Source organism: Macrobrachium rosenbergii, chromosome 9, assembly GCF_040412425.1.
Source record: "Macrobrachium rosenbergii isolate ZJJX-2024 chromosome 9, ASM4041242v1, whole genome shotgun sequence".
NCBI lineage: Eukaryota > Metazoa > Arthropoda > Malacostraca > Decapoda > Palaemonidae > Macrobrachium > Macrobrachium rosenbergii.
Genome location: NC_089749.1, coordinates 51,926,108 through 51,936,107, shown reverse-complemented (window position 1 = coordinate 51,936,107; position 10,000 = coordinate 51,926,108). Strand labels below are relative to the sequence as shown.

The following is a 10,000-nucleotide window of genomic DNA, read 5'->3' as shown; positions in this document are numbered from 1 at the left end:
AATTGAGATGTTTCTTCTCTGAATTATTTTACGCAAATATCTCTTTCCAAAAATGAGATGTCTTGTTATTTTTTATGAAAATATCTCTTTCCAAAAATGAGACGTTTTGATATTTTTTTACCGCAAATATCTATTTCCAATATGAGATGTTTTTTCTGTTATTTTTCTTACGCAAATACCTCTTTCCAAAAATGAGATGTTCCTTCTTTATATTTTTTTACGCAGATGCCTCTTTTCAAAAATTAAATGTTCTTTGATTTTTTAATGCATATACTGTATCTCTTTCCAAAAATGATGTTTCTTTTTAATTTTTTTTACGCGAATACCTCTTTCCGAAAATGAGATGTTTCTTCTTTGTGTTTTTTACGCAAATAGCTTTTTCCAAAAATGAAATGTTTCTTTATTTTTTATGCAAATGTCTCTTTCTAAAATGGAGATGTTTCTTCTTTAATTTTTTTATGCAAATACCCCTTTCCAAAAATGAGATGTTTCTTCTTTTTTTTTTACGCAAATATCTCTTTCCAAAACTGAAATGTTTCCTCTAATTTGTTTACACCAATACCTCTTTCCAAAAACGAAATGTTTCTTCTTTAATTTTTTAATGCAAATATCTCTTTCCAAAAACTAGATGTTTCTTTCTTCTTTCTTTAATTTTTTTTTATTTTTTCCTCCTTCTCCTTTCGACGAGTGCGTCTGTTTGTGCGTATGTTTGTGTGTGTGTGTGTGTTTTATGTTTGTGCGTATGTGCGTGTGTGCGTGCCCGCATGCGTGCACAAGCGCGTAAGTGGACGAGCTTGAAATCGATAATTGTTTTATCATTGCAGGAGGAGGAGGAGGAGGAGGAAAGGAGTTGTCTTCTTAACGTACCCTGACTTCGTTAATTCTAATTATCGCCTCAAACGTTGTCCTCTGTTCTTCGTTTTCCTCTTCTGCTCCTCTTCTTCCTCCGCCTCCTTCCTCTGCCATTGCATTCATTTGCTTAGTCTATTGTTTCTTCTTTGCGTTTTCATTCTACTTCCATTCCTTTATTTTTCTTAATTAATTTTCTTCCTTGGTAGATATTCTCCTGCTTTTTCTCATTTTCTTTCTGTTTCCTTCCTTATTCTTAATTTCTTCTTGAATAGTACTCTTCTTTAGCGCTATCTTCATATTTCTGTGGCTTTTTTTTTTCTCTCCCTTCCTTCTACCTTCATGGACATCTGTTTTATTTTCTTTTATATCTTTATTTCTTCTTCTTCCAACTTTTCTTCTCCCTTGATCAACATCTTTCTCCTTTTTCATTTTTTCTATTTTCTCTCTTTCCCCCCCTCTTTCTGTTTCATTCTCAGCTTATTCTATAGGTTTCTCATGGGCGTACTCCCGTTCAGGCATTAATGACCAACGCCGCTGCGACGTCAGAAACTGTTCCAAATCAGTCATTCTTATTATTTTAACAAAGTCGAAGTGAACATGAAGTCATTAATTGAGTAACATTTTTATTTAGATCTGTTAATTTTCTGAAAAGAAAACTATTGTGCCGGCTTTGTCCGTCCGTCCGCACTTTTTTCTTGTCAGCGCTTATTTTTTTGTCCGCCCCCAAATCTTAAAAACTACTGAGGCTAGAGGGCTGCAAATTGCTATATTGATCATCCACCCTCCAGTCATCAAACATACCAAATTGCAGCCCTGGAGCCTCAGTAGTTTTTATTTCATTCAAGGTTAAAGTTATCTATGATCGTGCGTCTGGCGACGATAGACAGGCTACCAAGGCCGGCTGAGAGTTTCATGGGCCGCGGCTCATACAGCATTTCAATCAAAGAGTGTTCAAGTTTCTGTAAAAGGCTAGAGAGGATCCAGTCTGTAAGTTACATACATATATAAGGACTCAATTTTGTAACCTAAGAATAATCATGATAACTCTGTAAAATGATTAAGTAAATACAGCTTACAAGTTATTGCAGAATGTAAGTACTGTATTTTGTATTTCAAGCATATTGACGTTTCAGTAGAGGCATGAAGAATATGCAGTTTACAAGATACTGAAATATGTGAGTATTTTGTAATTCAAGAAGATTATCGTTTCAGTAAAGGTATAAATCATATTCAGTTTGCAAGTTACTGAAATATGTAAGTGAAGTTTTGTAATTCAAGAATATTATCGTTTCAGTAAAGGTATGAAGAATATACAGTTCACAAGTTGGTGGAATCTGTAAATACCCTATTTTGTAATTCAAGAATATCAACATTTCTGTAAAAGGATAAAGATTAGATAGTTTGTAGATTACTGAAATATGCAAATATTTTATAATTCAAGTACATTAACGTTCCAGTAAGGGTATAAAGAATATTCTCGTATAGTTCACAAGTTGATGTAATATGTAAATACTGTATTTTGTGATCCAAGAATATCAACATTTCAGTAAAAGGTTAAAGAATAAACAGTTTGCAGGTTACAGGAATATGCAAATACTTTATTTTGTAGTCCAAGAGGAAAAGGGACGTATGCAGCTTGGCCTACCAAATGTTACATAGGTTACATGTTGCTGGAATGCGTAAAAACTATGTTGATAATTTAAGATATCAATAAAAGAAGTGCGATGGAAAGAAAATATATTACCGAATTGCTTTGCAATTCGTCAGTTCGTTTTTCGAAAAATCCCGACAGTTTAAACAAACTAGAAATAAAGAGAATTTTGATTAAATTACTGCTTTTGAATAAGTACGAACTGCATTTGACAATTCAAGAGGATTTAGTATACAAAGAACAAGAATAGAAAGCAGGATTCGAATGTTTTTTGTTTTCTTATGTTTATTTATGGTAGAATTACTTTATCAGACATAGTGCTTTCGCTCTTATCATTCATAAACAACTTCTGAACTATAAGACATGGCATTTTCATATACCAAAACAATTTTGGAATGAATTATTTTTCTTATTGTTGAATTCTTTAAGAGATCCCTGAAATTTTTTTAAAAATGCATTTTCCAATCGAAAAAAAATTCTGAAAGTGAATATTTTTCCTCTTATTTTTTATCTAACACTATCCAAAAACCATTAACCCATTTTGAAATAGTTCGATTCCAGAACTATTTCAAAATGGGTTAATGGTTTTTTGAAGAGTGTCAGATAGAAAATAAAAGGAAAAATGTTGATTTTCAGAATTACTTTGGATTGGTAAACGGATTTTTTTTTATTTCAGGGATCTTTCAAAGAACTGAACAGTAGAAAAATAACTCATTCCAAAATTATTTTGGTATATGGAAATGCCATATATTATAATCCAGGAGTCGTTTATGAATGATAAAAGCGTAAATATTATGTTTGATAAAGTAGCTCTACCACATATAAACATAAGGAAAAAAAAACATTCAAATCCTGAATTAATTTATCTTGTATTTATAAATCATGTGATGGTCCAAGAGTACTCGAAGGAAATTTGATGTTGAAAATTCGATTCAAGAATTATCTTATCTTCTGTGAGGAAACCATTTGATAATCTCAATTCAAATCCAGAATTATCTTGACATAACCCCTCGACATCATAGTGAACTCGCTTCTGTCGTCTGGGCAGGGTCCAGAGGTCCACATCAGGCCTCTCTTACCCCTTTCAAATAAACCATATCGACGGGCCTGTTTAGGGGTCCTTTCCGGCACATAGCCAGCTTAGTGTAAACCCACCCACCCATCGCTAACTGCAGCGAATTCCGCCACTTCGTCTCGGAGTCAAATCCGCAAACAATTCCCCATAAGGCCATGGGGGCTCCCAAAACCGCATCATTAGATGATCAGTCCAATGCTAAAACCGTCATTTATTTCATATGACAAGCAGAAGTGCTGCTACGAGGGAGGATCGTTGTGCATTTCCTTCATAATTGTAGGAGTTCCCAAGCGGAGCGCCCCCCGAGCCCTAGAAGCCATTACGGCTTATTATGGTTTCTTATAAACCATTCGGTTCCCTCTCAATTACCCCTCGACTATCGTTCGCTTCCTGCCGAGAGACGAAACGAGGCGGTTTTAGAAAGGCGCAGCAAAAGCCAGGACACCAAATTATTGGGAGGAGCCGATTCCCTCCAACCACCTATCATTGATTAATGCTTTGCGCGGCAACAACATCCTGTGATATCAATGCGTTGTCTTTCCAGGTCCCCTCCCCCCCTCTCCCCCTTCTCTCACCTCCTCCTAACCACACACACAATCCGTTTCACCCTCATCACCTTTCCCCCAATCCCTAATCCCTTATATTCTGCTGCTAATTTCTCCTATCCTCCCTATTTCACAGAGGCAAGATTACTGCGACGCGCTTGACCCGTCATCAGCAGAAGCCGACGCCATTCCATGCTATCTGCGCTCCGAGACGTTTAGATGAGGTGAGAAATTCTCTCTCTCTCTCTCTCTGAATATTCGCTTCCATTTCTTTCATAATTCTAAAATGCCCTTTTTATATCTTTTTTTACTAGCAACTTTAAATCAGCTTTTGGGAAGTATAGATAACGCAAGTTCGATGAAGTTGTCTAATACTGCATTTCTGACTTTCATTCGATGTAATTATATATACAGTCAGATCTTGCAGCTGGAGATCAATATATAGAAATTATAAGATGAATTTTGGGAATACTGAAGCCATTCATTTTTACTGTTCACGTTAACCAGGACCACGTATTTGTAATAAAATGAAAGAGAGAGAGAGAGAGAGAGAGAGAGAGAGAGAGAGAGAGAGAGAGAGAGAGATTCAGTTTAAATATACAAGTGAATATGTATCCGTGAATCTCAAGAGAGAGAGATTCAGTTTAAATATACAAGTAAATAGGTATCCGCGAATCTCAAGAGAGAGAGAGAGAGAGAGAGAGAGAGATTCAGTTTAAATATACAAATGAATATGTATCCACGAATCTCAAGAGGGAGAGAGAGAGATTTTCAGTTTAAATATACAAGTGAACATGTATCCACCAATCCCAAGAGAGAGAGAGTGATCTTTTAAAACTTTTAGGATGCCCTTTCCACTGAAAACCGTGAATCCGAACTGGGGAAATAAATGTAGAGGATCTTCCTTTCTGCAGGGAGGCTCAGCCCCAGATGGTCCTTTTATATCGAGAGTCGTTTAGTAGATTTTTCACAAACTGGATTTATTGCCAGACATTTTAAAGGTTAATTTTACAGTAGATTATCCACTGGCATCATTAATCCTACCAATTACTTAATCCTTTTAGGTTGGATTTATGAACAGGTTTTTTTTTACAGCTAAGCCAGTTACTTCTTCGTTTTAACGTGCTTTTTCCCATTTTTTGTATGGGGTAAGCACGATGTCTTCTTATTGAAGGACTTTTTTGATTTGGCGTTGGGGTAGGCCGTAGCCTCTATCGGCTGCGCTGCCTGACATCGCTTAGACCCCGGCAACGATGTGTACGTGTATCGTACCAGTCCCCAGCTCCCTTTCTCCCAGCGGCGAGGAGAACTGGGCGGTTAGGTCGACAGTTCGAGACGTGAGGTGTCTGTTATGTTTTTAGAAGATGTTGGAGTGGCTTTGTTTATGTGTGTATTAGTCTGTAACACCCATTTGCTTTCAGCAAAGCTAAGCCAGTTACTGATATTACCAAACTGCAATAAATTTATTACATTTTTCGAATGTACTGAAACAAATTAACTGAATTATATTCTTTTAAAACGTCTTTCTAAGACGAAGTAATTCATGAAACTTTATTACGTCACTTGATCAAGATGTATTTTTAGTTGAATTTTTCGATGTATTTTTCCAAAGTCAGTTCATGAATAGTTTTTCTAAGCTAAATTTATTTATTGTTATTAACAAGCAATGCGTATTACACTGTTATTAACAAGCAATGCTTATTACATATTTGTTTATCGTGTACTAAATTAAGTACAAGTATTGTTACGGAATGGTTCGCTAATTAGGACAAAAAAAAAAGTAATAAATGCGCCGAAGTTTCTTCGGCGCAATCGAGTTTTCTGTACAGCCGCTACAGCGTATAATCATGGCCACCGAAAACGGATCTATCTTACGGCGGTCTCGGTATAATGCTGTATGAGCCACGACCCATGAAACTTTAACCAAGGCCCGGTGGTGGCCTGTCCTATATTGTTGCCAGAAGCCCGATTATGGCTAAATTTAACCTTAAATAGAATAAAAACTACTAAGGCTAGAGGGCTACAATTTGGTTTGTTTGATGGTTGGAGGGTGGATGATCAACGTACTAATTTGCAGCCCTCTAGCCTCAATAGTTTTTAAGATCTGAGGGCGAACAGAAAAAGTGCGGACAGAAAAAAGTGCGGACGGACAGACAAAGCCGGCACAATAGTTTTCGTATATAGAAATTTAAAAATGGGATAAAGAAGTGACCATATATTTTGAATTTGCACCGTCATTATTGTCAAAATGATTATGAACTTTACAGTTTGAATTCGCGGAGTACAATAATGATTCTAAATATTATGGGCCCTAGTGTCCCATGGTAAAGTCACAACTTACCAAATTCCCGAAATGGTTCCCTCGCGGGAGAAGCAATGTTGGCCCGTTCCCCAAAAATCCTTTGGGACTGAGTGGACTAAGGCAGTTAATTATGTCCCTGGTGGATAGTCGACTGTGTAGCCAGAAAGGAGAAGGGTTTTAGACCTGCATTATCTTCTCTAAATATCTGTTGAGATTCCCAAAGGAATCTTTCTACATTATAGCCTTCGATCGATCTATCAACCTCATTATACATATTATTTATTGAGTTTTTTTTCGCTCTTATTATCACCACTAATCTTTATCAGTATATTTCCCCTCTCCCTCTCTCTCTCTCTCTCTCTCTCTCTCTCTCTCTCTCTTTCTTCTTAGATTTTTGTATAATTACCATAATCAGTTTTAACGTAATTACATAATCTTCTATAAAACAATTAATTACACTTTTGGATCTCTCTCTCTCTCTCTCTCTCTCTCTCTCTCTCTCTCTCTCTCTCTCTCTCTCTCTCTCTCTCTCTCTTTTCTTGAATTTTCATATGATCACCATAAACCATTTTAACGTAAGCATCATTATTTTCTGTAGAACATTTAATTACACTTTATGGGTGCATTCCCCCTCCCCCTTCTCTCTCTCTCTCTCTCTCTCTCTCTCTCTCTCTCTCTCTCTCTCTCTCTCTCTCTCTCTCTCTCTCTCTCTTCCCTAGATTTCTGTATGATTACCGTTGTCAGTCTTAACCAAACCATTACAGTTTTCTATAGAACAGTTAATTACACTTTTTGGATGCGTTCTCTCTCTCTCTCTCTCTCTCTCTCTCTCTCTCTCTCTCTCTCTCTCTCTCTCTCTCTCTCTCTCTCTTCAAGGATTTTTGTATGGTTACCATAATCAGTCTTAATGTAATCATCCTAATCTTCTATCAAACATTTGGATCTCTCTCTCTCTCCCTCTCTTTTTTCTCTCTCTCTCTCTCTCTCTCTCTCTCTCTCTCTCTTCCTATCACCATAATCCATCTAAACGTACATCTTGACCATCATAATTATCTTTAAAACAATTAATTACACTTTTCGATTACCTCTCTCTCTAGATTTTTGTTTGATCACCATTATTCATCTTAACCAAACCATTACAATTTTCTATAGAACAGTTAATTACATTTTTATGCATTCACTCTCTCTCTCTCTCTCTCTCTCTCTCTCTCTCTCTCTCTCTCTCTCTCTCTCTCTCTCTCTTCTTGGATTTGTGTGTGAACACCATAATCCGTCTTAACGTAACTATCAAAATTTCTTATAGAATTACACTTTTCGGATGCATTCTCTCTCTCTCTCTCTCTCTCTCTCTCTCTCTCTCTCTCTCTCTCTCTCTTCTTGGATTTTTGTGTGAACACCATAATCCGTCTTAACGTGTTTCAAAATTTCTTATAGAATTACACTTTTCGGATGCATTCTCTCTCTCTCTCTCTCTCTCTCTCTCTCTCTCTCTCTCTCTCTGGGAGGACAGAGAGAGAGTGAGTGACAGTCTTTGTTTGTGACGCTCTCCTGGTTACGTACCCGTCACCCTTAGAAACCGGCGTAGCGTTGTCAGAAGCTTTGGGTCTCCGTCTCTCTCCTCTCGTTCTCCGTTCTTCCATTTTTCCTTCTTCTTCTTCTTCTTCTTCTTCTTATTATTATTATCTGTTTTTTTCCATCTTCTATATTCACTGTTTGCAAAAATTCATCATTTTCAAATTTTTTTCCATTTCATTATTTATCTAATAATTTTTGTCATTTATTTAATTTTTTTTATTTTACATTTTCATTCCGTTTTTCATCTCTTCTCTTCCATAATGATTTTTTCTATATTCTGTTTCACTTCTCTGTTTTTCCTCAGTTGTTTTTTCTTTATTTCTTTTTCCCGTCGCGTTTCTACTGCATTCTTGTTTCCTTATATTTAATTCTTATGTCCCTACCTTTTTCATTTTCCTTTCTATCTTTCATTTCCTCTCTTCGTCTTCCATTTTTTAAGTTTTCTGAAAAGAAAACTAGTGAGCTGGCTTTGTATGTCCGTCCGCACTTTTTTCTGTCCGCCCTCAGATCTTAAAAACTACAGAGGCTAGAGGGCTGCAAATTGTCATGTTGATCATCCACCCTCCAGTCATCAAACATACCAAATTGAAGCCCTCTAACCTCAGTAGTTTTTATTTCATTCAAGGTTAAAGTTGGCCATAATCGTGCATCTGGCAACGATATAGGCCAGGCCACCACCGGGCCGTGTTTAAAGTTTCATTGGCCGCGGCTCATACAGCATCATACCGAGACCACCGGAAGATTGACCTATTTTCGGTGGCCTTGATTATACGCTATACAGGAAACTCGATTGCGCCGAGGAAACTTCGGAGTATTTTTTACTTGTTTTGTGTATATCCTTGTCACAACATCCCCCTCCCCCCCTTTTTTTTTGCCTCCACCTTCCATTGCCATCCTTCTCTTTCAATTTCCATTTGGTATATCTTTCCCTACTTCCCAATTCTCGTCTTTATCTCAATTCCTTATTTTATCGTATTCCATTTTATTTTTATGTCCAGAGAGAGAGAAAGGGGTGATCAAAAATTGTAATTAATCGTTTAAAGATAATTACGATGGTTAAGATGTACGTTTAGATGGATTATGGTATTAAAAATCTGGGAAGATATATATATATATATATATATATATATATAATATATATACATATATATATATATATATATATATATATATATATATATATATATATATATATATATATATATATTTTTTCATGTTTCTGTCTATCATCGTTATCTTTTTTTCAACTTCCATTTCTTAAATATTTTCTCACGTTCCACTTCACGCCGTTATCCCAATTCCTTATTTTATCGTATTCTATATTATTTCTCATTCTTACACATTTTTCTTATGTATCTTTCCTTTAATATTTTACTCATTTTTTTTTTTTTTTTTTTTTGCTTCCCGCATCGTCGGTATCTTGCTCATTGTGACCCTAATTCCTTATTCTATCGTATTATATTTTATTTTCTATTTTTACAGTTTTCTTCACATCTTTCTCTCCTATTTTCGTTGCTTCCGTCCATCATCGTTATCCTTCTCTTTCAATTTCTTTTTCTTAAATATTTTTTTTTAATTTTCTCTCCACGCCGTTATCCTAATTCCTTATTCTATCCTACTCCATGTTACTTCTCTGTTTTCACAGAATTTTTCATCTTCCTCTCCTATTTTCGTTGTTTCCGTCCATCGTCGTTATCCTTCTCTTTCAATTTCTTTTTCCTTAATATTTTCCTACTTTCCCCTTCTTGCCGTTATCTTAATTCCTTACTTTATCGTAGTTTATTTCCTTTCGCTTTATCCTGAAGCTTGCTTGCATCCCTCCCTCGAAGCGAGTACTACGTCATTTCCGGTCCAAAATGATCCTTTATGCTTGAACTGCCACTTTACTGCTTGCTTGGTCGCTCGCTCGCTTGCTTAAGCTACAGAAATAAAAAAAAATAACTGAACCAGGTTAAATAGGTTTTTCGTTCGTTATTTTTCAAGATAAAAAAAAAACAACT

At 36.0% G+C, this 10,000-nt stretch overlaps 1 long non-coding RNA gene across 1 annotated transcript in view; it reads left to right on the top strand.

Moving 5' to 3' along the window:
* LOC136842118 (uncharacterized) overlaps window positions 1–4,350 on the top strand; it is a 152,575-nt gene extending 148,225 nt beyond the window's left edge. The window contains exon 3 of the long non-coding RNA XR_010854180.1: window positions 4,260–4,350. This is a non-coding gene — a long non-coding RNA (uncharacterized lncRNA). The remainder of the gene's footprint in view (window positions 1–4,259) is intronic.
* Window positions 4,351–10,000: the final 5,650 nt, after the last annotated feature.